Source organism: Tyto alba, unplaced genomic scaffold, assembly GCF_018691265.1.
Source record: "Tyto alba isolate M040663 unplaced genomic scaffold, T.alba_DEE_v4.0 Super-Scaffold_26, whole genome shotgun sequence".
Classification (NCBI taxonomy): Eukaryota; Metazoa; Chordata; class Aves; order Strigiformes; family Tytonidae; genus Tyto; species Tyto alba.
Window position 1 is genome coordinate 23,515,028 of NW_024881300.1, and position 16,914 is coordinate 23,531,941.

Below are 16,914 nucleotides of genomic sequence, written 5' to 3' on the forward strand. Positions count from 1 at the left end.
CCCTGGACAAGCAAAACTTCATCCTGCTAACAAGGAGCTACGACTGGAAGGAATTGCAGCTCTGTTGTCATTATTTATGCCTTTAGGATTTAATTCCCTGCTTCTCTATCAAGAGTGTTGGGACAGCCTTGCAGTTCCTTGCCTCCTATGATTCAGCGTTTGTAATTTTTATATATATATTTTTTCTTCTGTTTTTGCCTACAGCAGTTGGGTTTTCTATGTGGTCTCATGAACGAATGTCCGAATCATTCAGGTTTCCCAGCTCCAAATCTTGGCTTATACTTCACCTGTGCAATGTCATCATTTTCATCCACCTTTCCATTTCTGAAACTGGCTGCTTCTCTTACACAGGAGAGAAAGCCAACTTCAGCATCCTGGATTTGGATGCTTTCCCCTATCTAGAATTAGATCTGTGTATGGCTTAGAGGCAGCGGTAACTCTTTCAACTGCTTGTAATAGACATAAATCAGGTGCCTGCCTTGATAGCTCTGACTTGTTTTATAGCTTGTGACATGAATGCTTGTGCAGCGATTTGATGCAGGACCTAGGAGGGTTGCTTTCCAGCAGCTGCACCGAGGAAAGCCATGGCCGTGGGACAGTGAAGGACAGTTATTTATTTGACCCGAGACACCAAAATCCTCCTGTTTTCTTTCTGTGGCTTCTCTGCATGTCGGAGGACACAAGCCTTGCTGCTCTCCAGACAGCTCTCAGGTTGTAGATATTCAGCTGGTTCTTTTGCATGCTACCTAGATCATCAGTCTTGCTTCAGCGTCTGGCTAAGGTAAGCTCCCGGGAGGGGAGGTTGGGGGGCAGCCTGCTTTTTCTTAATTAGGACAAGACTGGAGGCAGTTAGCACGGCAGCCTGTAACAGGCCAGTGGGGCCTGTGCCTCTCTGTGGGGAGAATCACGCCCGTCCTTGGTCGCAGTGATGCAGCGCTTGGGACAGTTTTGGCACTGTCTCTTCTTTTGGGCTGCAAGGTGAGAGCGGTGGCTTGAAGAGTTGCTTTCTTCAGACATTTCATAGGGCCGCAGGCAGCTCTTCTCTTTTTCCCCAGAGCAACAGAACACCATTTAGAAAGACTCTCAAAACTCGAGGCTGTTTCCAAAGCGGGGCAGGGATCCTGCTGGCCGCATCCTGCCCTACCGAAAAGCGGGCAGGGCTGGCAGCAGCCCCGCTACCTCCGGGGGAAGCAGCCGGCGGGGTGCGCGGCTCGTCCGATCTGGAGGTGCTGAACGCGCAGCGGGGCTGGAGCAGGGGCAGGGGCTGGGGAAGGAGCTGGGGCAGGGGCTGGGATCGGGGCAGGGGCAGGGGCAGGGGCAGGGTCCGGCCTGCGGCCCAGGGAAAGCGGCGTTGCCCGGCCCGGCCCCCGCGGGCCCAGCGCCCAGAGCGGCGCCGGCCGGCCGGCCGTTTCCATGGCGACCCGACGCTCGTCCGGTCGTAAGCCCCGCCCCCTCCCCGCTGATATCCAATCGCGAACACGCTCGGGAGGAAGGCTGAGCTCCTATTGGGCAATACTGACATTAATCAACGCCTCCAGGCCCAGCGGGCTCCGGCGGCCTCCCGCGCGGGAAGGTGTTTACAGGGGCAGCCCCCTCCCCACCCTCATCGCGTGCTGATTGGCTGGCCGGCCGTCTCGGGGCGGGGATTTTGCCTCTTCCTCCTCAGGATTGGGCGGGGGCGCCGTCAATAAGAGGCGGGGCGGGAGGTAGGCTCGGCGGTCTCGTTCGAACGGCCGCGTGCGCGGGGCTCGGCCGTGCTCCCCCAGGTAAGGGCCGCTCCCCGGGTCCCGCCGCCCCGGCCCTGCCCCGGCCCCGGCCCTGCCCCGGCCCCGGCCCTGCCCCGGCCTTGCCTCCAGGCCGGCCCGGCCCTGCCCTGCCCCGGCCCTGCCTCCAGGCCGCCCCCTCGCTCTGGGAAGGGTCCGGCCCAGCCCTGCCCGAGCCGTGGCGTGGAGCAGAGAGGGCGACCCGGGGAACTCCAGCGCTTTCCAGACTGTGTGACTGGTCAGTGCTGCGGAGGATTCCGTCTAGCTAAGTTTCCTTAACTACTTGCAGGGAAGTGATCTGACTGCGAGGACCTCTGGCAGAGGCCAAGCTCGGTAAGCTGCTACAGTTATTGCAGTGGTAACTGGTTTTAGCAGCTGGGTGTGAAACTCTTTCTGTAGGCAGGCTGTGCTGCAGAGATCCTAGGAACCATGATCTGCCCTGTTTCCTTGCTGAGGAGCGGGGTCAAACATATCTGTGTGGTTTTTAAGAAATGTATGCCAAACCTGTTATTGAAGGCCTTCAGGGATGGAGATTTAAACTGAAACACCAAGCTGTTGAAAGCTGAAACGCTAAATAAGATGGGTTCCTGTTTATGTTGATCCTAATTGACCACCTTAATTCAAGACCTTAGTTTATTTTTACGTCACTGAAGAGATACAGAAGTAGGGACTTGCTTTTACTGAATCAAGCTCTAGAAGAAAGTGACACTCAGTAAACTGAATGCACAATTCACTGACTTCTAGCCATGTTCCTTGTGCCCAGGACGTGCTCCTAGCCCCACTGGTTCTGTTTAACTTAGTTGAAATTAGAAGAAACATGTAGCACTGGGTGGGTCAGGATGCTGTTGAACATCAACTGGTTTTGTTTCTAAGTGGAAACTAAGATGCAATTGTGTCTTAGGAACGCTTATGTTCAAGAACAAAAAGTTAATTCCATCCTGAAACTGCATGCCGGGTCAAGGCAGCTCCAGGTGCAGGGGGAGTGACTTCACTGTCTGATTCTTTGCACCCTGGGGACAGGAAAAGCAGCTCTCCTATCCTGCCACAACGCTTATTGCACAGAATTTAGCATAGGTCAACAAGAAATTAGTTGGTATTGCAAAATGCAATGTGGTTTTATTTTTTTAGTTGATATACATCAGGTAATCTAGTAAATCACGTTTGATTAAAACAAACAAACATGTACTTGAATATGTATTTACTCTCCCGATAACAGCCATGAAGAAACAACTCTGGATTCCTCAGTATGTAATATTGAGAAATCAATCCCTATTAATTGCTAAATTTGTGTGGCTTGCTTCAGAAACCATTTATATTCCTGTTATATTGCTTTTCAGAAAATATTCCAGTCTTTATTTTACTTTCATAAGTTATGTAGCTTAAAAGTAGGTAAGAAATAGCAAAGTGAATGAGTAGCCAGGCTTGGTGAGTACACAGAGAGGAGCACAAGCCCGCACAGTGGGCAGAGGCTCTGTTGCTGGCACTCACACGCTGCTCCCCACTACCCTCCTCGTGCAGCCAGTGCCTGAGCCCCTGGGCCACAGGTCTGCAGTCCTCACCCTCAGATGTTACCTGAGATTTTGCAGCTTGGCATGTGAAGTAACATTCATTAGCATGTGATGTGTTTGTTGTTTGAACGCAGTATACTTAGGTTCATGATCAGTGTGTGTGAGTCGTGTCCTATTCTAACTAGATTTTGGTCTGAATTATCAGTTGAATGACCTAGCAAAGTCATGCTTCTTGTGGGTGACCTGGTAATTCTGTGGGGAGACCTCTTTGTATCTAACTGTATGTTCAATAATGAATGTAGGGCAGATATAAGCACAGTTGACTTTGTGGTATTCTGTCTGAGATAATGGCATTTTCTGTAGTGTAAATTGTCTTCACTGAGTTGAGTTTATGCATGTTTAAAGATTGTGTAAAAGAAAAAAAAAATACTAACTTTGATTTTAAATTCTAGATGTGACTCCTGTGACCAAGAAGATTTATAGCAGCTATCTCATAACTGGAAGTCACAGGGACAACAGCCACTTTTGTGTTACAGGACTGAATAGGTAAGAGACAAGTAGCTCTTTAAACTTTTCTTAATTGTAATTAATTTCACTCCAGCTTTTGATTTTTAGAGCCTCAATTTTTTTCTGTCTCCTCTTTCTAGTCAGTTTTTCTTTCTTTGATTAACATTTTTGCCTTATGTTTTAATCAGGAATTGTTTTTTCATTTGCTTATACAGATGGCTTAGATACACTTTCAAAAGTAGCTGAGATATTATCCATAAGTATTTCAGAGTCAAATAAAGTTCTCTTGCTGCTGCCACTGCTCTGTGAACACTGATTAAATCCCATAAATATTCTCGTACCTTTTATCTGAAAACCCCTGAAGGTAGGTTGACAGAAATCATTCCCTTTCTTGTTGATAATTTTAACTAAAATAAGGCTATAAAGTACTGCTGAATGCATCCAGAGAGCCCATGCTTGCCTTCCATTCAAGCAGAGCAAATGCAACCACCAGTGCTCTTACCCTTTTTGAGGGTTTGGAGCACTTGAAAAGAATTGGATGATTTGTAAACAGTGTTAGGAAAGGACAGGTGGGATTTTTTCCCATTTCTGAAGATATAAACCTTTATGTGCAATTCAACTACCTTTGATTTCTTAGTCAATGCTGATTTGGGGATAAATATGATCACTGGTAAGGAAAACAAAAAAGCAGATCTGACCTTGGTGGTAGAATCCCACATTAGAAAGCCAGAATACTGATTGTATTTATAAGAGGCATTTCTTGGGGAAAATATATGGGTTACAGTGAAAATAACTGGTGGAAGTGATGTGAAGTTTGGCTTAATTTTTGGACCACTTCACTTGTGGGTATTAGGGTGAAGTAGGGCTGGGGAAAATGGAAGAAACTCTGCCTTATTAGAAGCGTAAAAACTGGTGACTGTATCTTGGCCGGTGTTCCCGATTTTCCAGTAAGCTGTCTGCTGTACGGAGGTGTATAACCCTAATGGCTTGTTGTATGCCATTAAAAGGTATTGTACACTCATAAAAGAATGACATTTTGATCAATGCTGTTAAAAGAATTACTGTCTTGACACAGAAAAGCTTTCCTGCTGCAAGTTTAAAAATATGCCTTTAAAAGCTTTTTATTGAATACCTTTGCATCCCTCAGAAATGTGCTATTTTGGCACAGGGCTGCTCTGAAGTATTCCATGTTGTAACTTAAACGCAAGACCTTCTGTTTACCATCAGAAGGGAGTGAGGCGAGGCAGGTGTATTCACTTAACTACTGTCATGGGGACGAAAGAAAAAGCACCTTGAGCTACTTGTATGCAGTCTAAAAATAAGAACTCCTAATTTTTAGAGTCCAAAATCATTTGAAAGCTATTTGTTTTTGTTTTGCCATTGATTCCTCTCTGTCCCTCCAGCTTTGTATGAGTGTCCTTTTGGACTTTGAAGCTGTTTATTGATGTTGGAGGGAGGCAGGTGGCAGATAGGAAAACCACCAATGTCTTCATTGTAGCCAGATCCTGGCTCATGTGCGGGCAGGCTGGCTTGAGAGAAACTTGTTTTGGAGATGGCTAGGTGGTCCTGTTGTGGTAGTACTTCTTGTAGCAGAAATCTCCCCTTAGTGGTATTAAAAGATCTTGTATCAGAGCTATTGTTTAATCACAGCTGCTGAAATAATGTTGTACCTGGCTTGATTGTGGCTAGAATTACAGCTAAACTGTTCAACGCAGTTCAGCTGGGACTGTTGCTGACAGCTACTGTCGGGTGGGAACCTGAGCAATCCCCTCCGTGAGCCTGACTGCCAATGGAGGTCACATCCCTGTCCCCCACTCAGAATTTGTAACAGACTTCGTTATGTCTGACCAGTTTAAACACAAGTGATAAAGCCCTGGTTTAGGAATTTGGGAAGTGGGAGGCAGGGGTGTAATTCCTCAGCTTTGTTGTGCTCATCGCGTGTCCTCGTGCATTTCATATGTTCCTTGAGTTTTTGTGTTTCAGGTCTTCAGTTGTTTAGCTGTGGGTGATGTACTAAATACAACTTCATATAGAGATGGATGGATTAGCTGAAAGAGCATGGCGGGGCAGGTTTTGATATAAAGAGATCCTAGGCAAATTTTTTGGAGGATTTTTTCTTCTTCTCCTTTCTATATATTTATGATCAAAACAAAGAAGTGGATGTTCTGGATGTATTTGGTACGCTTAGTGTCCTGTCCTGGGATTGTCAGCAGCTGGGTGGAATCTCAGAGTGCTTGCAAGTAGGTTTTGTAACAGGTGATTAAGATCATAGCATTAAGTGGTATTTCTATACATCAGGTGAAAAAAGTTGTGAAACTTAGTGGTGGAATTTCATTCCTAAAGAAAGTAAAATATTTAGCTGTACCATGTGTAAATAGTTCCTTTTAGGTACAGCTTTTGAGATATGATATTTCTTTCAGGAAAAGGATCTATTAATACGCTGCGTTAGACAAGGTACAAAAGGAAGAAGTAGGAGAGCTTGAATGTATGTTACTGGCATATGAGGATGTTAATCAGAGAACTATGATTAGAATTAAGATGTGTACCATCATAACTGCTTCCTAATTGTCTTTCAGATGCTTCAGTTTTGTTCAATTTAACCTTCAAGGAAGGTGTGAGAAGCCCAAGTACTTTCTTACATCTGTTTCAATTAAACTTTTAGTAGCTTCCGAGGAGAAGGTTTTGTTTGTTTCATTAAATATGGGAGTTTATATTGAAGTTCAGCTATAACTTGCTAAAGCTGATGTAAAGCAATTTCAAAGTAGTTTTCCCTACTCTGACTTTTGTTACAGTGGCATAGGTATAAGGTCAATACCAGCAAGAGCAAAGGCTGACACATGGCAGAGAAGTTGAACGTGATGGGTGCCTGGTAACTTGAGAAACTTACTCTGAGGTGTTAACAGTAACTTGAAATATATGGAAGGACACAAGGATTTTTCTTTGTTTATTGTACCCTGCAATATATAGTCTCTCACCAATGTTTCCAGTTTATTTTTCCATCTTGGGCCAATATTGAAGTAATTTGCTCTTTAGTAGTCTCTGTATTTAAAAACCAAAATATGTAGCATGTGCTACTGGTAGTAGCTTCTTAGATGACTGCTTGCTTATTTCTGAAGTCCTGCCACCTTTGCCAAGACAAGCTATGCGTGCATGCCTTTAGCTCAGTCATTCCATATTCTTTTCCTTTATGGCTTAGGTCAGTCCCCAACCCACACAAAATAGTATATTCTTTAACTGTGTGTTTCCTGTGGTGTGTTTTGGTTTGTTTTTTCTCCTAAGGTTTCAATTTGCATCCAGATGCTATGGGGAAAAGTATAAGAAATTGGCACCTCAGAGTAAGCATTTGCCCATACTTGCTTGTCTTCAGATGAAGAGGGGGAGACCGTTGCCTCTGCCAGCCTCCCGGGTCCCCTCTCACCATCTGTGCAGCACGTGGCCCTTTCTGCCACCAGCTGTTGTCTGCTGTTTTCTGACTAAGCCTCACTTGTGTAATTTTAGCTTTGGAGGAAATTTGAAAGTAAAATCATCTCCATAGTCCTGTTTACCCACAGTATCTCACTGAAGCTCCCTACCAATGTTTTTCTACAATGACCTTTTAGAATACCTGCTTTCAGAATAGACTTCCAATCTGTAAGTGTGGCTCAGGCATGTTTTCTTACATTTAGCTATATTAAAAACTATGATCTTTGCTTGACTCTTCTTTGCCAGGTAAACTAAATGGCTTTCTGTCATTGATCTTTGTTTTTTATCACTCTAATCTGTAAATTTGTTCAGTAATCATCTTGTGTTTTTTTCAGGGCATAGAAAAAACTGTTGAATAACATAAGGTCAAGTTCTTGTAGGTGCAATAAAAGAAACCATTCTCTTTTGTGTTGATATTTAATTGATAAAAGATGGAAACATTTATTTAATGTTTGGCCTCATCTGCAATTACATTTTGAGGCCTATCAGTCTCTAGCCCACTTGATGTGTCATGTTGATTTTGAGTTTCTTAATCAAATGTCACTTTGCATCAAGTCAACTGCCTTAAAAAATTTGCTATATCTATGTTGTTAATTAGCAATAAACTTATAATTAAAAATCAAGCTAGTCCAAGAATATATTTTCTGAAAATTCATGTCATTAATATTATATTACCCCCTCCATTTCTTTCTAGATAGTTTTGTATTGGTCATTCTGTTACTTTGAGATCACTGTCAGCCAGACAAGATTATAGTTATTCAAGTCACCAGATTTTAAAAAAAATAAAATACTGTTATTGTTTCCCTCTGTCCTCTCAAGTATCTCATGTTTTCCAAAGGATACTAAAAATGATCATTAATGGTCCAAACAGCTCTTCAGACAAGCTCTTTTCTTCTAATCACCATGGAAATTGAAACCTAGATCTTAACTCTTTCCCATTTGACCTAGTTCAAACTACTCACTTAATTTATAAATGTCCTAGCAGAGTCATATGACTTCCTGTGGGATTTCGGCTCACATTAATCCTTTATCAGTATGATGTTTCCTAGAGGTCCTCTACTTAATAGGCCAGATCAACAGCATTAAATGTTGATTTTGACCTTGAAGGCCTTGTCACTGTTTTTGGCATCTGTGGCTAGATTAAGGTGGGATAAAAGCTGAAGGTCTAAATCTCTTTAGATTATTATTTTAGGTCGGTTAAACGTTGCTTTGGTTTATAATTGATTAATATTTTGATGTTAATCTTTGCAGCTGTGAAATATAGAAATTCAACGAACTTTTACAGCTAAAACCAAATCTATAGAAATTGATCATTCAGGTAAATTATTGTAATCAATCCATCTAGCATAGAGGCTAATTATGATCTAGATATTGGCATCAAATGTAGTCCTTAGATGTTGGATTGATCGAATGGCTCTAAGAATTGGAGGAAGATCTTTGGGCAATAGAGGAAGGTAATCCACTTTTTTTGTATAATGGCTTTCATAATCAAACTTCTGTGTTGTCTTACGTTTATGGCTGACTTCCTGTTGACATGTATATAAAACATGTAATTTTGCTCACTTTATGTGCATAGCACAAGTATGAGGAGAATATAATGAGAACAATAACTGAAGGTTGTGTATTATAGTAAGAGGAATAAAGGGTGTTAGAGTAAAATGGTGTCCCTTAATGGAAATATTAATGAAAAAAACCTGATAACTGGAAAATAAGATGGGTGATTGATACCTGTTGAATGTCTCTTGGGAATAAACAGATCAATAAAATCAGCAGGATGAGACTAGGAAGATATGTGGTTTATTATTTGCTGAAGTCATGAGAAACACCTTTATACTATTGAAAAGGGCACATTCTGAAATCTGGAAAACTCTTGCAGAGTTTTTCTTATATTTTACTAAAGTTTTTGAGGAGTAGTAAATCAACTAGTAGCTCTAAGGTTTGATTTTTATTTATTTTTTTTTTTAAGTTCAGAACTTTGATTGCAGTAGAAGTATATTTTTTTGTCATGGGCCTTGCCTGAGGAATAGTATGCATGGGGGGGTGCTTTAGTGAATCACACTAAAGATGATCTAGTTCATTATGATTTCCTTGTATTTTTAGAAGTGCAGTTTGTAGGATGTTGTCTTTGTAGCTCTAGTGTACGAGCTATAGGGAGTTCAAATCTTTCAGGGGAAAAAAGATAGCTTCAAATTCAGTTCAAATTCTGATATTTGTTTTATTAGTGGAAATTTTTGTCTCCTGTGTTTTCCCCATTCTAGATAACCTTTTCTTGTCATCTAAGAAATTAATTTCTTTGTTGGAATCATTGCAAGTAAACTTGATAGCAGGAGTGCTGTTATTGAGGCAGCTTACACGGTGATTTGCTAAGTACAGCCTCTTCATATAATGTGAAGCAGAAGTCGATTTATTGACCACTACTGGGATTTCAGGAATCTGTTGAACTACCTGTTTTTTATCCTTCTCTCATAAAATTCACTATTGAATGTCTTTTTTCTGGTACCCCCTTGGAAAGAATTCTCTTTGATATGCAGTCATACAATAAGAGCAATCATTCTGTTTGCTACTTGTTTCCGTACTGTAGAGTTTGGCTTTTTAGTAAAGTGCATATATGGTCATTTACTGTAGCTTATGTGACATCAGAGTCTTAAAGGTCTTTCCTAACATACTTTCCCATGCAAGGAGGACATTGACACTTATCTAGGCTGTGAAAATACTGGCTCTGTGGCTATGCTGCCAGTCCTTTTCATAGACCGTATTTCAATCAGAGCAAAGCATTACAGAAAAGTCAACTCCATGAGCACAATATTGCTTATGTTGCAGTATATCTCCTCTGTAAAATATAAACTAAGAAAATATTTAAGTCATTTGATTAGTTTGTGCCATTGGCTATATATTCATCATGCTTTTTATAACTTTCTGCAAGCTTTCTTCTCTGAAGTAAGGTATATACCCTAGGAATAAAAACTATTTGGTAATCTGTAAAAGCATAGTTTTAAAAATAGAATCCAAATGAACTGTACAAAGTAGATTATTGATTCTCAGGGATGAAGAGAGAATGCTTTCTGTTAAGTCCTTTTCATTGCTTTAGATTTTATACTAATACCTGGAGGCTTGGGAAGTGGTGGTGTTTGTTTGATTAACAGACACTAATGGAGAAATCGTCGTTTCTAGTTCATCTGCTGGATTTCTGGCAACTCTTCCTAGCCACTACTGCATACAGGCTACCAGAGTTGATATACTTGGGGATGGCAACTGGAATATTTATAGGTTATGGGATAGGTGGTAAAGGCCTCAACATTAGGCATATTTATCTTCTGTGAGAGATGTGTAACTTGCTATGTGATGTCTGGCCGCAACATAATGCTACCTGGAATTGAGGTGTCTGTCACTAATATGTCCAGAGTGCTCCTATAGGCATTAGCAGTGAAGAGGCAAGTTAACACAGAAGAGAACAATTATTAGAGTGCGTTAGATTATTACACCAAACAAAGGGGAAGGCATTACCTTTGAATTCTGATGCTGTATCCACAACTGTAACATCTGCCAGCCAAATGCTTAGGTGGGCCAAACCCATCCAGTTATGTATTGTGGTTTAAATACCTTTTTTTTTTGTTATTTATGCAGAAATTTAATTCACAAAAAGAACAAAATTAGTGTTTTCCAGACTCCCTCCTTATGCTTGCTTTAATCTTATAGTTATTTAGGGGAAATATCTTAGTATTTCTGATTAACTTGACTACTGGATTGTCAGAGATTCTTAGCTGATTTGACTAGTCCCAGAATTTATTTTTTTGTTCCTGTCAATTGCAGATTAGCAAGTCTCAAAGGGGTGCAGAATCTTGCTGTTCAGAAATAGGCTTCTGCCGGGTTTTATGGTATGATTATCACCCTCATGGCCATCTTAGTTTTACTTCCAAAACAATTTTCCATTTATAATCTAGATGAAAGCTCAGATATCTGAAGGTGAAAAGCTGTGATGTCAATCTGCCTTTGCAATTCAGCTTCATGTTAAGTATTGAACTTCCGTCTGCATGATTAGCTGTTCCAGGCAGAGCCCCAAACTCTGTGTTTTTCACTAACACTGTGTCAGAGTGCTGTCCTCTTCAGAGAGATTGAAATGAGTAATAGTCTTTCGACACTATTGGCAAGTGGCTTTCACGGTCCATGGCGGATCTAATGAACTACAGCTGCCTGCTTGGAAAATCCTGCTTTTGATTGTCTGAAAGGACTTCTGAAGTCTCTACTTGGATTCACTGACTTTCTTAGGATTTTTTTAACTCTTTGAGAAGTAGATGGAGAAAGCACTCTTGGAAATTCCTTCATAATTAACATTCACAACTGTCAAGTTTATACTATGGTGCTTTTGCACAGAAAAAAATTGCAAAGTTGACACACATTACAGACATGCTTGAAAATGGAAATACAGTGAAATATGCCCATCTGCTGAGGAAAGCAGGTGTATAAATCAACTTCCAAGCTTGGCATCTGTAATTGTGCCAAATTTTCAAAGAAGCTTGGCAGTCAACATGCATCCAGTATGCTGTGTTAGTTTGAAAATTTGGCTATTCTTTAAGTGTCTTAATGAGAGCTGGGTTGTTTTGTGTGTGGAGGGGGGGTGGTTTGGTTGTTAGGTAGTTTGTTGGAGTTTTGGGTTTTGTTGAGAAACTGGTCAAGAATGTGAATAGGTTTTCTTCGATGGAAATATCTTTCCTATTCTGTGTGACAGATGGGGCAGGAAAGAATTTTATAAACCTACTCATAAAAGTTTGAGGGGAATAATTTTTTTTCCCTACCTTTGCATCTTCATCTGTATCACTGTTTATTCTGCCTGCCAGCTAAAAAGCTTTTCTTTCAAATTTGGGATGATAGATTGTAACCTGCCTAGCACAGTTTGAGTTATACCTATTACACTCTAGATTTATGTTTTGGACTAGATAATTATAGCTTCATTTAACTGGAACTAGGCTGGTATGGAGTTTTTCAAACACTAGTAGATGCTGATCCTTATAGTGAAGAACAGTCTTACTATACTTACTTTTTGGTTTCATATCCACTTCCCATTTTGTTTCTATTTACGCAACTATTCTTATTCACTTTGACTTATCTCCTACCCTAGGGATATCAGCTAGCCTAAACTGTTGTCCTTTTACTGTGGAAGTGAAGTTTTGAGAGTGCAGGATCAATTATTAGCAATATTCTTCTCCAGCCAATGAGTGACAATGTTAGGAACTGGCTTTTTTTTTTTTTGAGAAAGGGCATATTACTAAGAGATCTCTAGGTATTTGGAGAGGAAATTTGGATGTGAAATGCTAACAAAATGAACTTGGAAATTATGAGTCTCACTTCTAATACAGAAAACACTCTGTTACTCCATTGATATTCCTGTTTGTAGTGGTTTTGACATGTGTGTTAATAAACAAATATGACACAGCACCTCTGGGTAATATAATGAAACCATAGTAAATGGCTCAGTGTTTATGGCTTTCCTATTGAGCAAGGGAAAAACTGCAAGGTGACTGCATTTGCGGTTTGGAAGGAGAGGTTCTCATCTAGCTGATGGCTACTGGAAGGTGCCAGGTGCAGAACAAGTCTGCATTCATTTTTATACTACTTCTAAGACTTAAATATAAAAGTAAGATTGCTGACTTGGAAAGATAAATGCACAAGGGCTGCTCTAAGGCTATCATCTATAAGAAGTTATTCTCATGAAGAATTTGGATGCTGCCATAACTGTTTATTTGGGAACTATTAGCATGTGCAGTCTAAACACACATGGCTATGTGAGTCTTAAAGGTGTATTTTTTCCAGGCTGCAGCGTCATACATAATTTGTTATTGGCGATTATTTTGTTGTTGTCTACCTGCTCCCATTATTTGTGTAGGAGCAGGGCTGTGAGAAGCAGATCGGTAATATGATTGTAGAATAATTTTGGTGGAAAGGTCTTTTTGGAGGATGCCTGGTGCAACCCCCTGCTCAAAGTAGTGCTACTCATGTTAACGTTGGGCAGCTCAGGAATTTCTCCCTCATGGTTTTGAACTCCCTCCACAGCTGAAGATTGTACAACTTTACTAGGCGACCTGTTCCACATTCTGACCGTGCTTGCTGAAGAATTCTTCCTAGTCTGTAGCTGAAATTTCCTTGGCTATAACTTCTGTTGCCTCTTGTCCTTTCTCTGAGCAGCTCGAAGAAGAGCCTGTCTCACGCTCCTCTAACTGCCCCTTAGACAGCAGCTAGGCTGCCCTGTAGCCTCATCTCCTCCGGGCTGAACAGACCCAGGAGGGGACGAGTGAGACCTCCTGGGTCTCACTTAGGCGCTGCCTGCCTGGGCAGTGCGCGCAGGCGGCGGGAGGCCTTGGGTGCACTGCAGCCTGTGCCGGTAGGAGTAACCCCAGGTCTGCAAACCTCCATCTTCGAGCTCGTGGGCAGGAGTGCAGGGAGGGATTTGCTGATGTAGTGGAGCAGCCTCCTGTTCCCTTCAGACCCTCTCTGTGGCAGGACTGGGCACCCCCCGTGCCCCTCCTGCACCAGTCCTGTGCCTTAAACCTGAAGATGAAGTGCTGGAAGATTCCTGCTAGAAGCATTCGGTGCTACCTGGCAGAGAATGTGTTTCTTGCTTACCTGGATGTGGAAACCAAGAATTTTGTGGTTTCATTGTGAGAGATAGAATACCAATGGAACTTGCCAGGGAAAAAAAATTGTCAGTGACAATGGATATGAACTCACAGCATTGAAGCTTGGATCAGTGCAAGCCCTAGCATTGAAGTGGCCGGGCTGATGTGGATCTGGTTGGCTTCTGCTATGTGTTTGTGATAGGGTTATTTGTGCTATGCTTTTACTGTTTTCTGGGTAAAATTTTTAATGTATAAAAGTCTCAGGCATGTGGTTTCACCTTTTGCATTTCCTGTCTGAGAAAACACATTTGTTTCTTGTCCTCTATCCCCTTTCTTTTCAATCAGCTTTTGTCTGCCAAGTAGTTATCCAAAGAGGAAACTGAGCCCAAAATGGTGAGCAAGTGAGAGACTATGCCATGCATCTTTGTGGTTCAGACACCACAATGCAGCTTCTCCACTCTGTCTTTAATTAAACTTTGGTTTTTCTGTTGTTGTAGCTGGAAGCAGTGTGCTGACACAACTCACTCTTGTATAGAACAGATTAAAATGTCAATGTTTTAATGTTCTCATCTGTGGGAAAAAGAAAATGGTTGGGTGTTTTATTTATAACTTTAAAAAAGACTGTACTATGGAAAAGGTTTATTCGTGCAAGATGGAAAATCACAGTTAAAGATACAGAGTCCTATTTAATATGAAGAATCTGTAAAGGACTGAAAAGATTGAAAGGATGAAACCTCTTCAGGAAATAGGCTATACTGGGGCATGGCAGTTTTAAAACAATTATAAATTTACTGTATGTTTAAATGTTCACTCTGTTCTGTTTTCTTTGTGCTTGTGGCATGGTGTACACGTACGCATATCTGATGAACAAATATACCAAACAGGTGAATGTGTTTGAGCAGAAAAAGAATTAAAGTAGCTAAAAGGAATGGTCAAAAGTCAATGCTGTCCTCAACTTCTTTCTGGAGAAAGAATCTATACTTCCTAGAGAAGAAATTGTCACATAAGAATAAAATTACAGTTCTGTTCATGTCTTCTGCAGGTTTGTTCCCTTGGCGGTTTGAGAAGTGACAATGAAACTGGGTTGGAGGTGTAGATTTATAATTGTGCTGTGCAGGAAATAGCTAAGCAGGTTCTGGGGTAGCAGTTATACAATATGATGCAGTGCAGAAACAAAAGCTCAAGCCCTTGGAACAGTACAGCTCTGTTAGCTCAGCTTTGGATGGACCATTAACCTGTGTGTGAGGAGCTTTTCTCACTTGTCGCAACAATGATTCCTTGGATTAATAGGGGCTTGGTTTTCAGGTTTGCTAGTCAAGCTCATTTTGATATTTCAAAATAGTATCTCTAGAGAGAACAGAAGTCAAATACAGAAGACACTAGGGATTGCTCCCTATCTCAATGATCTGTTCATCTTTTTTACCTGTGGAAGTGATGGATTCATTGTAGGGTAATCAGGTAAATATAGAAGGTTGTCTGCTGGTCTGGGGTTAAGCTGACAGCTGTAGTTGCCTACTTTGGAAAAATGCTGCTTTTCTTCAGAAAGTGCCTCCCAGACCTTATTTAGAGATTTGCTTAATTTGGGCTGTCCTCTGGGTTAACATCTGTGGAATCTGTATTTCTCTGGCAGTTGTGTCTCCCTTGCATATAAATGACAGATGCTCACCAATGCCCTTTGGGTTGTTTCTTTCCTAAGGGGTGAGGGGAGAGAAGCAATCCATTTTAAATAAGGGAACTAAAAGAGCTCCCACTGAACACTTATACTAAAAGAATAGTGCTGCATGTTTTTTCCCTTTACTTACTTTCTGTCTTTCACTTATTTATTTGAACCCATCTCCTACAGCCTTGCTGCTGTGGGATCAATTTGTTGGCAAGGGTTATTCAAACATTAGCAGAATGCATGTTCTTACTGTTCTTGTTGGACTTGGGTGTTGAAGCCAACAATAACAGCTCTCGTGTGGGAACTGATGCTGGGTATTTGAGTCAAACTGTTCTTGGTGGTCTGTACTTTACTGCAGTGAAAAAATGTGAGGGGTTTCTTTTCCCATAGTGTTCATTTGTGTTCCCGTCGCTCATTGTTTATACAATCACTGTGCCTGTGGACAGCTGAAATAAATGCTTTGAATAAGTTCTGTGGTTTTCTTCACTTTCAGCTCTTGTTTTGTGTGTGCTTTTTGTAGGTTTGGGTTTTTTCCCACTATGGCTTGATTCCTCCATCCTCCAATTGTCATAGGTATGTGTTGTTCGGTTTGGGTTTTTGTTTGCGATTTTTTTTGTTGTTGGTTTTGTTGTTTTTTGTTTTGTTTTTTTTTTGTTTGTTTGTTTGTTGGTTGGTTTGGGGTTTTTTTGTGTTTTATTTTTTTTAACCCAAGGTAAACCCTGACTGTGGAGACATTTTCTAGGACAAATAAGCTTCAAGAGCAAACACATAATACCTCTGGAATGCCCCAGGAGCTGGGGGTACACGGTGTTTCAGGCTGAGCTTTGCTAAGGCCAGTAACATTGAGAAGATGCTACAGTCTCAGCCTGGTGCTCCCCTCACTGAAATCAGACTGCTTTTCCAGGAAAATGTTGCGCTACTGAAGCATTTAGTGCTGTGCTTTGTAATACCCGTCCAAGTATTCCGTAACCACCACAGATTCCTTGCTGGTTGTGCTTTGTTGCTTAAGTGAAAGTCCAGAATGCAGGGATACTTGTGGGAGCTGAATGGTTTGAAGCTTTCTGTAATTTTTCCTGTTACCCTCAGGGCACTCTCTGAAAAAATTACCTCTTTGTAGTGTCTTTGGGATATGATGCAGTCCCAGATCAGACATTTCTCTATTAAATAAAAAGTATGATAAGCCTAAAAGCATTGAATTTTGTATTTTGAATCTCTAGGGGCCAATCCCAGTGTGTATCTATTTGGGCTAATTTACTGAACTATTTAGTTTTTTTTCCTCCTGCATAACAACCATTCCACTCCAGCATTATTGAAGTTAGTTTTGCCTCTGTGGCTGCCAGGAATAACTTTACTTTGCATGGATAATTAACTGGATTGAGTAACAGAGGGAAAAAAAAAAAAAA

General features: G+C 41.3%; 1 protein-coding gene across 1 annotated transcript in view; it reads left to right on the forward strand.

Moving 5' to 3' along the window:
* The first annotated feature begins 2,049 nt into the window (after positions 1-2,049).
* PMFBP1 (polyamine modulated factor 1 binding protein 1) overlaps positions 2,050-16,914 on the forward strand; it is a 139,207-nt gene continuing 124,342 nt past the window's right edge. Inside the window, exons 1-3 of the mRNA XM_042797362.1 lie at positions 2,050-2,096; positions 3,724-3,817; positions 16,032-16,084. The gene's annotated coding sequence lies outside the window, so the exon portion shown is untranslated. The remainder of the gene's footprint in view (positions 2,097-3,723; positions 3,818-16,031; positions 16,085-16,914) is intronic.